The 13,848-nt window shown below is 44.7% G+C and overlaps 1 long non-coding RNA gene across 1 annotated transcript in view; it reads left to right on the plus strand.

Annotated features, from left to right (window-relative positions):
* The window catches only part of LOC121269781, a 31,546-nt gene extending 18,527 nt beyond the window's left edge, over nucleotides 1–13,019 (plus strand). The window contains exons 3-4 of the long non-coding RNA XR_005941413.1: nucleotides 10,763–10,857; nucleotides 12,899–13,019. This is a non-coding gene — a long non-coding RNA (uncharacterized LOC121269781). The remainder of the gene's footprint in view (nucleotides 1–10,762; nucleotides 10,858–12,898) is intronic.
* Nucleotides 13,020–13,848: the final 829 nt, after the last annotated feature.

A 13,848-nucleotide genomic window follows, 5' to 3' on the forward strand; every position in this document is an offset into this window, starting at 1 on the left:
AAACAAAAATAGCTGGAAAAACTCAGCAGGTCTGACAGCATCTGCAGAGAAGAAAACAGTTAATGTTTCGAGTCCATATGACTCTCCATCAGAACTGTTCCGATGAAGAGTCATACGGACTGGAAACGTTAACTGTATTCCTCTCCGCAGATGCTGTCAGACCTGCTGAGCCAATTAATCTTAGCCAATGCACAAAGAAAATACCTACAAATGAAAGGCTTCCTTTTATGGCAATTATTCAGTGATTGGCAAATGTTGCTATGAGTTTATTCACAAATGTCTCCACTCACATCTGAATCACTCTGATACTTGCACACAAAGCAAAGACAACATCCCTGTCTCTGCTGCAGGACACAACCTAATGATGTGTAAACTTCCTGATGAAGAACACCTGTACAGTAGACAAAGGATATGTGCATCCTGATCACTCAGTATCCCTTCATTTCTGAGCATACCTCTGCCTGCTTTGGGTTCCACTCCCTCCCTCCCACCCCTTTCTTGTCCAGGTCATTTCTAGCTGCTCTCCGCTCCATCCCTCCCATGAATCTGGTCCCAGAGAGACAATAAGAGAGATCGAATCACAGAGGGAAAGAGAGAGAGCAACATGATACCAGGGATAAGGGACTTGAGAGACTAGCAAAGCTGACTTTCTTTTCCTTGGAATAGAGAAGGCTGAGGGGAGATTTAATAAGTGTTCGAAATTAGGAAGAGTTTTGATAATGTACAGTTTCCACTGGCAGGAGGGTTGTAATCAGAAGACACAGATTTAAGATAATTGACAAATGAAGCAGGGGGGAGGATAAGGAGAATTATCTGACATAGCAAGTTATTATCTGGGATATCCTGTAGGAAAAGGCAATGGAAGTCGATTCAATGCACTTTCATAAGGGAATTGGATAAATACTTGAAAATAGAAATCTTCCGGGCCATGGGGAAAGAGCAGGGCAGTCGGCTTAACTTGTTAGCTTTTTCAAAGAGCTCGTTCAGGCACAATGGGCTGAATAGCTCCCTTCTGTGCTGTAAGATTCCATGACAGACACACGGGAGTAAGGGACAGTGGTAAAAAAGCACAGAAGGAAGGAGTGAGAGTAATAGAGAGCCAACAAGAGAGTAACAAAGAAACATTAAAAGGGCAACATACCAGAGACAGTAAAAGATAAACAGGAAGGAACATGAAAAAAGAGCAGAGAATAAAACTGACAGTGAACAAACATAGAACTATAATAGAACCACCATCAACGCCCCTCTGGCCTTTTATTTATGACATCTTTGGCAATCTCTTCTTTGCCTCCACCTATCACTGGCCCTCTATCCAGCTCCACCTGTCCCACCCCCCCCTTAAACCAGCTTATATTTCACCTCATTTCTATTTCTCTTCAGTTCTGATGAAGAGTCACACGGACTCGAATTGTTAACTCTGTCTTCCTCTCCGCAGATGCTGTCAGACCTGCTGAATTTTCCCAGCTATTTTTGTTTTTGTTTTAGAGTTCCAGCATCTGCAGTATTTTGCTTTTATTAATAAACTATAATCTGATGGAATATGTGGATATTTTTTATTTTCATTCTTGGGATGTGGGCGTCGCTGACTAGGCCTTAATTTATTGCCCATCCCTAACGTGTGGACTATAACTGAGGATAATTAAAGCCATAACCCCCATAGTTAAATAGTCCTTCAGTGCTCAATTTGGGATCATCCATTTTGATCATAAAATCATAGGCTAGTGATGAGGGCTTTCCCAATATGTACTAGCAGTGGCAGCGTGAAGGACTGATAGGGTCAATCCTGGCCTCACTGTCTCAATTTACACATGAAGACTAGATTCCTGGGACAGGAAGTGGGGGGATGTTGATGTCTGTGGACCCAAATCCCAGGAAGATGGCGCTATCTACAGGGAAAGAAGAGAAAATTAGAAGAACGATGAAAAGAGTTGATTGCTGTGACGATATTCCAAGCATGCTGATCAACACTTAAATATAATTTAATACAGAAAGTGAGGCCTCACAACAACTAATATAAGTGTTTCATTACTGCAACTGGAGGCAGAGCATTATGTCAAGCAATGTGCTAAGCCCAGCGAGACTTGTTTGGCATCAAAGATCAGTAAGTGGAAAAATGGTGTGAGAACAGTGGCTTCCTCCAACTCCTCTCTCTCTCTTCATCACTACCTTACATGTTCTTCTCTGTTTAATCAATACAGCACACTTCTCTTGTTCCTCCTGAGCTGTAAATATCCCATTCTACCCATTCTTCTCCCTTATCCCTGCATCCTTACTGTGTTGAGATCACAATTCAATGCATCATCGCCTAGGCTAACTCTTTTGTTTCCAGACTAATCAATACTTCAAATCCTCACCTCCCTCATTCTCCCCCTCTTTATAAAAGCTGCGGGCTTTTACAGTTGAGCTTGGTGTTACCTGAACAACACTTAGGAACATAGGAATAAAGAAGCAGGAGTAGGCCATTCAGCATGTCAAGCCTGCTTCACCATTTAAACAGATCATGGCTGATCATCTACTTCTGTGCCATTTTTCTACACTATCCCCATATCCCTTGATGTCATTAGTATCCAGAAATCTATCAATTTCTGTCTTGAACATACTTAATGACTGAGCTTCCACAGCCCTCTGAGATAGAGAATTCTAAAGATTCACCACCCTCTGAGTGAAGAAATTCCTCCTTATCTCAGTCTTAAATGGCCTGTCCCTTATTCTGAGATTGTGTCCCCTGGTTCTAGAATCACCAGCCAGGGGGAACATCCTATCTAACTCTACCCTGACATGCCCTGTAAGAATTTTAAATGTCTCAATGAGTTTCACTCCCTAATGTAGCTCACCTCCTTGCTGCTCCTTTTTAATAAGATCACAAAATAAATACAGATGAGGAAGACCATTTGATCCATCTCAGTTCACCCACCCCTAAAAGACACTCCACATCCCCATCTGCCTCCAACACCCCTCACCATTTCGGCATCAAATTGTTTCTTAAATAATTCAGAGGTTTCTGCCTCCTCTCTTTTGCCTCTCTTCCATGTATTGATGATGTATTGAGTTTGTCCAGGTTATGAAGAAAATGTTTGGGCGTGTGTGGTACTAAATTTGAGCATCCCTTTCAAGGAGTTGGCACAGGCTCAATGGGCTGAATGGTGTCTTTCTCTGCTATAAGCTTTCATCATCTTATGGTTACTCTTTGGGTCATTTTGACTTTGTGGGACTTGGTAAAGGGAAGATGACAAAACAGGAGAGATGTAAAGCAAGCTTTTAACTCACTATTACTGTTATTACGCTACCACACAGGTTCCAAATTAGTCCCATTGTGTGAAGAACTCCCTAATGTCAGACCTCATTTATTTTTGACTATTTTTAGCTCATGTCACCTTGCCCAACAGGAGCATTTTAATTTAAAGTAACTGAAGTCGGCTTTTTCCATTCCCTTTGCTATCTTGTATATCTCGGTAAGATCATGCCTCAAGATGCCATATCGATCTTAGCATTGCCCGGTGCAGCAGACTTTGAATAGGAGCAGGGACAGGCCATTCAGCCGCTCCGTCCACCATTCTGTAAGATCATGAAAACAAAAAACTGTGGATACTGGAAATCCAAAACAAAAACAGAATTACCTGGAAAAACTCAGCAGGTCTGGCAGCATCGGCAGAGAAGAAAAGAGTTGATGTTTCGAGTCCTCATGACTCTTCAACAGAACTAGGTGAATCCAAGGAGAGGGGTGAAATATAAGCTGGTTTAAGGTGGGGGTGGGGATGTTGGGTGGGGGGAGAGAAGTGGAGGGGGGTGGTGTGGTTGTAGGGGCAAGCAAGCAGTGATAGGAGCAGATAGGAGCAAAAGATGTCACAGACGAAAGAACAAAAGAACACAGAGATGTTGAAGTTGGTGATATTATCTAAATGAATATGCTAATTAAGAATGGATGGTAGGCCACTCAAGCTATAGCTCTAGTGGGGGTGGGGGGTCATAAAAGATTTAAAAATAATGGAAATAGGTGGGAAAAGAAAAATCGATATAAATTATTGGAAAAAACAAAAGGAAGGGGGAAGAAACAGAAAGGGGGTGGGAATGGAGGAGGGAGATCAAGATCTAAAGTTGTTGAATTCAATATTCAGTCCGGAAGGCTGTAAAGTGCCTAGTCGGAAGATGAGGTGTTGTTCCTCCAGTTTGCGTTGGGCTTCACTGGAACAATGCAGCAAGCCAAGGACAGACATGTGGGCAAGAGAGCAGGGTGGAGTGTTAAAATGGCAAGCGACAGGGAGGTTTGGATCATTCTTGCGGACAGACCGCAGGTATTCTACAAAGCGGTTGCCCAGTTTATGTTTGGTCTCTCCAATGTAGAGGAGACCGCATTGGGAGCAACAAATGCAGTAGACTAAGTTGGGGGAAATGCAAGTGAAATGCTGCTTCACTTGAAAGGAGTGTTTGGGACTTGGACGGTGAGGAGAGAGGAAGTGAAGGGGCAGGTGTAGCATCTTTTGCATGGGCATGGGGTTGTGCCATAGGTGGGGGTTGAGGAGTAGGGGGTGATGGAGGAGTGGACCAGGGTGTCCCGGAGGGAACAATCCCTACGGAGTGCCGCCGGGGGGGATGAAGGGACGACGTGTTTGGTGGTGGCATCTTGCTGGAGTTGGCGGAAATGGAGGAGGATGATCCTTTGAATGCGGAGGCTGGTGGGATGATAAGTGAGAACAAGGGGGACCCTATCATGTTTCTGGGAAGGAGGAGAAGGCGTGAGGGCAGATGCGCGGGAGATGGGCTGGACACGGTTGAGGGCCCTGTCAACGACCATGGGTGGAAAACTTCAGTTAAGGAAGAAGGAGGACATGTCAGAGGAACTGTTTTTGAAGTAGCATCATCGGAACGGATGCGACGGAGGCGAAGGAACTGAGAGAATGGCATGGAGTCCTTACAGGAAGCGTGGTGTAAGGAGCTGTAGTCGAGGTAACTGTGGGAGTCGGTAGGCTTGTAATGGATATTGGTGGACAGTCTATCACCAGAGATTGAGACAGAGAGGTCAAGGAAGGATAAGGGAAGTGTCAGAGATGGACCATGTGAAAATGATGGAGGGGTGGAGATTGGAAGCAAAATTAATAAATTTTTCCAAGTCCCGACGAGAGCATGAAGCTGCACCAAAGTAATCATCGATGTACTGGAGAAAGAGTTGTGGAAGGGGGCCGGAGTAGGACTGGAACAAGGAATCAATACCTCATAAAGAGACAGGCATAGCTGGGGCCCATGCGGGTACCCATAGCCACACCTTTTATTTGGAGGAAGTGAGAGGAGTTGAAGGAGAAATTGTTCAGTGTGAGAACAAGTTCAGCCAGACGGAGGAGAGTAGTGATGCATGGGGATTGTTCGGGCCTCTGTTCGAGGAAGAAGCTAAGGGCCCTCAGACCATCCTGGTGGGGGATGGAGGTGTAGAGGGAATGGACGTCCATGTTGAAGAGGAAGCAGTTGGGGACAGGGAACTGGAAATTGTTGATGTGACATAAGGTGTCAGAGGAATCACGGATGTAGGTGGGAAGGGACTGGACAAGGGGATAGAGAAGGGAGTCAAGATAACGAGAAATGAGTTCCGTGGGGCAGGAGCAGGCTGACACGATCGGTCTGCCGGGACAGTTCTGTTTGCGGATTTTGGTTCAGAGGTAGAAGCGGGCCATCCGAGGTTGAGCGACTATCAGGTTGGAAGCTGTGGGAGGAAGATCTCCAGAGGAGATGAGGTCAGTGACAGTCCTGGAAACAATGGCTTGATATTCAGTGGTGGGGTCATGGTCCAGGGAGAGGTAGGAGGAAGTGTCTGCGAGTTGACGCTCAGCCTCCGCGAGGTAGAGGTCAGTGTGCCAGACTACAACAGCACCACCCTTATTAGCGGGTTTGGTGACAATGTTGGCGTTGGACCTGAGATAACGGAGTGCAGTAAGTTCAGAGAGAGACAGATTAGAATGGGTCCATCTCTGACACTTCCCTTCCCTTCCTTGACCTCTCTGTCTCAATCTCTGGTGATAGACTGTCCACCAATATCCATTACAAGCCTACCGACTCCCACAGCTACCTCGACTACAGCTCCTCACACCCCGCTTTCTGTAGGAACTGCATCCCATTCTCTCAGTTCCTTCGCCTCCGTCGCATCTGTTCTGATGATGCTACCTTCAAAAACAGTTCCTTTGACATGTCCTCCTTCTTCCTTAACCGAGGTTTTCCACCTATAGTTGTTGACAGGGCCTCAACTGTGCCCAGCCCATCTCCTGCGCATCTGCCCTCACGCCTTCTCCTCCCTCCCAGAAACATGATAGGGTCCCCCTTGTCCTCACTTATCACCCCACCAGCCTCCGCATTCAAAGGATCATCCTCCTCCATTTCCGCCAACTCCAGCATGATGCCACCACCACACATATCTTTACTTCACCCCCCGGCGACATTCCGTAAGGATCGTTCCCTCCGGGACACCCTGGTCCACTCCTCCATCACCCCCTGCTCCTCAACCCCCACCTATGGCACCTCCCCATGCCCACGCAAAAGATGCAACACCTGCCCCTTCACTTCCTCTCTCCTCACCGTCCAAGGGCCCAAACACTCCTTTCAAGTGAAGCAGAATTTCAATTGTATTTCCCCCAACTTAGTCTACTGTATTCGTTGCTCCCAATGCGGTCTCCTCTACATTGGAGAGACCAAACGTAAACTGGGTGACCGCTTTGCAGAACACCTGCGGTCTGTCCACAAGAATGACCCAAACCTCCCTGTCGCTTGCCATTTTAACACTCCACCCTGCTCTCTTGCCCACATGTCTGTCCTTGGCTTGCTGCATTGTTCCAGTGAAGCCCAACGCAAACTGGAGGAACAGCACCTCATCTTCCGACTGGGCACTTTACAGTCTTCCGGACTGAATATTGAATTCAACAACTTTAGATCTTGAACTCCCTCCTCCATTCCCACCCCCTTTCTGTTTCTTCCCCCTTCCTTTTGTTTTTTCCAATAACTTATATGGATTTTTCTTTTCCCACCTATTTCCATTATTTTTAAATCTTTTATGCCCCCCCACCCCAACTAGAGCTATACCTTGAGTGCCCTAACATCCATTCTTAATTAGCACATTCGTTTAGATAATATCACCAACTTCAACACCTCTGTGTTCTTTTGTTCTTTTGTCTGTGACATCTTTTGATGATCTGCTCCTATCACTGCTTGCTTGTCTCTACAACCACACCACCCCCCTCCACTTCTCTCCCCCCACCCAACATCCCCCCCCCCCCCCCCACCTTAAACCAGCTTATATTTCATCCCGCTGCTTGGATTCACCCAGTTCTGTCGAAGGGTCATGAGGACTCGAAACGTCAACTCTTTCCTTCTCCGCCGATGCTGCCAGACCTGCTGAGTTTTTCCAGGTAATTCTGTTTTTATTCTGTAAGATCATGATTGATCTTTTGCTCATCTTCCTGCACTATTCCTATATCCCTTCATATCCAAAACTCCGTCCATCTCTGATTTGAAAATACTCAATGACTGAGCATCTACAACTCCCTGAAGCAGAGGGTTCCAAAGATTCACAGCCTTTTGGGTCAATCTCTCCTCATCTCAGCCCTAACTGGCTGAGCCTTTATTCTGAGACTGTGATTCTATGTTCCAGATTCCCCGGGCATGGCATCTACCCTGTCAAGCTCTTAAGAATTTCATGAGGAGGATTTTTCCCTTGTTGGGCAGGCTCGGTGACCACCGCCCGCGATCAGGGCCAATTAAGGCCCACCCAGCGTGAAACGTGAGCGGCTGCGCTCAGTGCTACCTGTGTTGGTGGTGGGGGAGGACGGCGAGGGGCAACTTTGCGCATGCGCACGGGTGCGCACTGGAAAAGATCCCGGAGGCACAGAGCTGCCTCAGGGAGATGAACGTTTTTCAAAATAAAAAATAAAGATTTCTAAAATGTTATATACTCTGTCACATGAGCAGGGACATGTTGTTAATTAAATTTAAAAAATTTTATTTTATTTTTATTTGATGTTGGAAACCTCATCCCGCCCGTGGGTGATGTTTCCTAAAAAATGCAAAGGCCGCTCGGCCTATTCGCCTGCCCGCCAAACGTAAGGCTGGATGGGCAGCGAAAAGTTTCTTTCAATGACCTTTTTAATGGTCTTAATAGGCCTTTTAATTGTTGGCGGACACACTGCTGACTCCAGCGCACGCCTGCCAACCGCAATACTGTGCGAGTGCGCGATGACATTGGGACGCTCGCCCTACATCATCACGCATCTTTATATACTCAGTCAGGTCAGGCTTGCGCCTGCCCGACCAGCTAAAAATTCTCTCCCATACGTTTCAATTAGATCACCTCTCCTTCTTCTAAACTCCGAGGTTATAAATCTATTCTACTCAGTCTCTGCTCATAGGACCATCCCCTCAGCCTAGGAATTAGTAAAGCGAATCTTCATATTCATGAGAGATTCATGGATTGGAAGGCCATTGTAATTTTGCGTGACAGTGTAGAATGGGTGATAGTGAGATTTTACTCCAGGATTGAGCACAAAAACCTAGACTGGTAGTCCAATGCGGTACTGAAGGAGTGCTGCACTGTTAGAGGTATGATCTTTTTGGATGGGACATTACCCTGTTCTCTCAGCCGGATGTAAAAGATCCCATAGCTCTACATCAAAGAAGAGGAATTATCCCTGATATCCTGGCCAATTTTTACCCCTCAATCAACCATCACAAAAGATGAGGTTATCTGGTCATTATCACATTGCTGTTTGTGGGAGTTTGCTGTGTGCAAATTGACCACCATGTTTCCTACATTGCAATACTTCAAAAATATTGACTGTATCGAGCTTTGGGACATTGGATGATTGTGAAATGCGCAATATAAATGCAAGTTTTTCTATTTTCTTTTTTGTGGAGGTCTTTGGGAAAGATGTAAAACAGGCTGTCAACTCAATGTCACCTGTTTCACAATATCACACAACATTAAGTTCGATTGTGTTAAAAATGTGTTTATTGCTCAAGCTGCTAAACGTGGGATAATTGACATGAAATAGAACTGACACAAAATGTAACTGACGTGACGTGTACCACAGCAAAGGAAAAACCTGCAGGATAAGCGCACATCTAACAATAGGATGCCACGCTTGTGACTCAAGAGTGCAAAATGTGCCAGTGTAGGTTGGTGGAGGAGTTCGCTGGAATCTCATTTGCAGAAGGCTCGTTCTTCTAAATCAGAGTTGGTGTACTGGCTTCGCTGCATCTCTGGTGATGTGTCTGTTAGCAGGCTGCTCAGGAGATCCTGCAATGTAATCAGTTCACTGAAAGCATCCTTTGTTTGAAGGGTTGTGCATTTCTTTAGGATGAGCTGGATAACAGAATGTAGGTTGATGACTAATGCTGTGCTGTATGAAAACAATAATGTGGAGCAATGTAAAAAGGGCTGGTGACTCACCGATACCTGTTTTACAACATCACTGTGCGAAAAGAATTTGATCTAACGTGCCTCGTCATTTTGCCAGTGATAATCCTACAGCACTTGCCTCCTCCCCTCACCACCAAACCTCCCCAAATATCAGTCCTGCTACCAGACCCGCCCCTTGAATTTTAAAAGCAAGGTGTTGCTGGACCAGGAGCCAACATAACTCATTGAGAAGAGGGGTAATGAGTGAACAAGACTCAGCGCATGTTAGGATATGGGCAGCAGAGTTTTGGATGTCAGGGCTGCAAAGCTACAAGAGGAAACATGGACATCTGAATCTGCCAACTTTCAAACATGGAGAAGCAATGGAACTCACGACATTGTTTGAAAGTATAGCACAATAAGAGTCGCTTACATTAACAGGAGTATTTGGAAGCTGCGAAAGGTGTTGAGATTTTTCTGAAACTACAGCTTCTACTCCTTACATTCATTGGTGTTAAGAATAATAATCATACCGCCCTTACATATTTATAATGTGAATATTTAATTTCTTACACCCAAGAGATCCATATAAAAATTTGAATGAAGTGCAATCAGAAAATAATATTGGAATAATTCTGGTATGGTAATCTTTCCCAACTCGAGTTTTGTTTTGTAATGCCTATTACTGTGTTAAATTATGTAATTGTGTTAAATGTCACTTGTCATTTAGCATAATGTTATACCATGGGCTGGATTTTACTTGGTGGGTGGGGTGGGATGGGGGCCGTGGTGTGGTGCAAGCAAGATCCCTCCATTCTAATTAAGGGGAGACCTATCATCACAATACCACAGCAGCTATTCCTTTACTTTGAGAGATGCTGGGTGAATCCAACAAAGCTAAAAATCCTACTGTGTAGTTCCAATATTTATACTATAAAAGAACTGAACCAACAGGAAGCATCTTCAGTGCTTGTGCTGGACAACATCCTTTGTTTTTGTCAACATCCTTCAGTTTAGTTAGCATCCTTTTTGCAAACAGGATACTAAGAGGTGCAGTAATTGACAAGTTATTTAGGGTCATCTTTTAGGTTATCCATTGTTAGATTGTAGTATCTTATGATTTATCAGTGCCTTGCTTAAGTGGTGTAGAGGTCAGTTCCTGTTTTTCCAGGGCTGCCTTGTGTTAGAGGATATATTATATTCTATGCCACAGGATGTTGGTGTCCTTGAGCACACAATTATGCCCAGGCACGTTTATGAACTTTTAAATCTTTGTCCAGCAGATGAACTCTGCATTTAATTTTTAAACCCTACTTCATTTTTAATCTTATAACTCCTTATTTATAGCTGGATTCACTTATAACTCAGTATTTATACCTGCTTCCTTCACAGTCCCACCATTGAGAGCTGCCGGCCAGAAATCAGTAGCAGGTATTGCTGAAACTGCAAGCAGACCCAAAAAGAAGATTGACGGTGACCAGACCCAGGTAATTCCAGAGCTTTTTGGCTGGGGAGGGATCAGGCACTGTATGGAGTGGGTAGGTTGCAGCTTTAGGAGGCCAGACAGGGAAGTTACAATCTTAGGGGGAGAATGCCTCCGAAGCACAAAGGGCACTGTCCAAAGGATATACCACCCCCCCCTTCCTTCCTGCCTTTTCACCAACTTGGATGAAAAAATTGGCCTTCCCACTCTCGCTTGCCTTCAACTGCCCAGTGTATTATGGCAGAGGAGATGAATTGAGGCCCTTAAGTGGACAATAATTGGCCATGTAAAAGGCCTCATTAGGCCTAAGGCTAGTCAGGCTAGTTGGTGCCTTCCTCGCATCCCTGCATTGTGGGACCAGGTCAGGGGGGCGGGCAGGAAGGCAGCGGGCTAGTCACCCGACATATTTTACATGCCCTCCCACCTTCAAAAACATGCTCGGCCAGGGGCCCTATGACACAGTAGTAGCACTCACATCTCAGAGTCAGACGGTTATGTGTTCAGATCCCAATTCAGAGACTTGAGCATATAGTCCAGGCTTAAACACTACTGCACCACAGTAGTGAGGGAGTGCAGTACTGCCAGGGGCGCCATCTTTTGGGTGTGACGTTAGACTGACACCCAATTTGCCCTCTCAGGTAGATGCGGAAGATCCTATGGTACTACTTGGAAGAAGGTTTGAAGAATATTACAAGGTTGACTACATTTCAAAAGTATTTCTTAACTGTAAAGCTCCTTGGGGCATCCAGAAATTGTGAAAGATACCACATAAATGCAAGACTTTCTTTCAGCTTGACTGATGTGATGTTTTCTGAAATAAGTCAGGCAGGAAAACTGTAATGTGGACGATGTGGCCAAGTTCCACTTTGCTTCTTCCACCAGCACCTGTTTTACACTATCTCTAAATGTTAAAATGACCCCACTCCCCTTTATAAATGCAAGTTCATTTCTACTGTATTCTCCTAAATTCAGGATGAGGAATTAACGGAGGCCAACATGAAGACAGGTGGTAAAATGAGAATCAGTTTGACCTCCCCTGAAGGGCCAGTGATTAGGCACAACACCCATTGTGCTGCTGAGCCATCGTGGGCCAGGTTAATTTCCCCTGTGCTGGGTGATACTAGGTGATACAGTTGGTCCAAGTGCTTTGAAGTTTGGAGGAACAAATTTCAGCCCAGGTTTCTGTTCCTGTTCACTGTTGGGTGGTGCTTGATGGGAAGGTCATATCCACAAACATCAGGTCTGCACATGATCAAGCTAGATAGACTGTGATACATTCAGCCTCCCTCTCACTCTCCCACCCCCACCCTTACCCCCACCCCTACTGCACCCTGTGTGAATGGTTTTCCAACACCAACTGCCTAAGGTCACAGGTAACGAACAGGCACAACTAAGAACATAAGAGCATAATAAATAGGAGCAGGAGTAGGACATACTGAAACCTACTCTGTCATTCAATATGATCATGGCTGATCGGATCTTTGTCTCCTGCTTGTTCCCCTGACTCCCCAATATTTCAAGAATCTCAGTCTTGAATATATTCAATGACTGAGCCTCCACAGTTCTCTGGGCTGGAGAATTTCCTGACCTTTTGAGGGAAGAAATTCCTCTCCATTTGAAATGATCAAGTACTGGAAGGTGGTCTGTTTAACTCAATCTCATTAAGAGTAATTGTCTGAAGGAAAGGAGGAGGGGATACTGGGGCGGGGGGAGAAAAAACAGATATTAAGACTGGAGGTTTCCAGTTGTGTTCTTCTCAGTCCATCGTTTATACCCTACAAACCCCACAACTCACCAATTCATTTTACAGTTGCAGAGAGGAAAGTGTAAATATGGAAAATCCTGGTCTAAATGTGGTGTACAGTGAAGACAGATTTATGCATTGGTGAAGTTCTGGTTTATGTGATGAAAATAAGCAATAATATGGTTAACTTGCAATGTTTTAGTCAAAAAATATGCATTTTCCAAAACCTAGTAAAAGCACTTGTACCTCACTTAAAATCTACTGACTGAAGTGAAGCTTGTAAATGCTAATCTGCTTTCAGGTAGGATACAGAGCAACCTTCAGATCAACTGCTGGGACTTGTGCTGATGTCTTTGTGAGGGAGGTCGCGTAGTTCAAAGTAAAATTATCTGTGTTTCTAATTACCTTCTTTCAATTCATCAGCTATTATTCATTATATTTTTGTGATATCAGCCAGCTCCTTGGCCAAACACAGTCAAGTACCCAACTGAATAAATACTGCTGATGTAGTCATTTCACATGGAGTTCTGAAAGTGAAGGTAAGGTTAGGGACACTACTGCCTGTACAAAATACTCCTACTTTCTAATGATGGGTCCGATTGCGCAGTCACACCTCTGAGACATTGGCACTGACATACCAATTGAGTGATGTGTGAAATGGGACATATTAAAAAGCTGGAAATAGCTTGGATCGAGTGAGTGGGATCAGTTCGTTAATTGAATATGTTCCATACACCCGTCAGCATGTGGATAGGATTCAGGTATCAGAAAATAAAAGGGATTTGTTTATAACTCTGCAACCTACCGAGATCTCTGCGCTCCTCTAGCTCTGACCTCTTGCGCATCCACGACTTTCATCACTCCACCAACTCTGCCTTTAGCTGCCTAGGCCCTCAGCTCTGGAATTCCTTCTCTAAACTTCTCTGGCTTTCCATCACCCTCTCCCCATGTAAGACATTTCTTAAAGCCTACCACATTACTTGTCCTAATATCTCCTTACGCGGCTTGGTGTCAAACTTTGTTAATGCGCCTCATAGAGTCATAGAGGCCCGCAGCACAGAAAAAGACCCTTCAGCCCATCGAGTCTGCACTGGTCAAACAAGTACCTAACTATTCTAATCCCATCTAATCTCCAGTGAAGTTCCTTGGGAAATTTTACAATATTCAAGGTGCTATATAAATGCAATGTTGTTTTTTTTAAATTTACACTAGGTTCTGTTTTTGTTCAAGTTTTGGTTTGATATTTATATT

Source organism: Carcharodon carcharias, chromosome 26 (assembly GCF_017639515.1).
Source record: "Carcharodon carcharias isolate sCarCar2 chromosome 26, sCarCar2.pri, whole genome shotgun sequence".
In the NCBI taxonomy this organism is placed as follows: Eukaryota; Metazoa; Chordata; class Chondrichthyes; order Lamniformes; family Lamnidae; genus Carcharodon; species Carcharodon carcharias.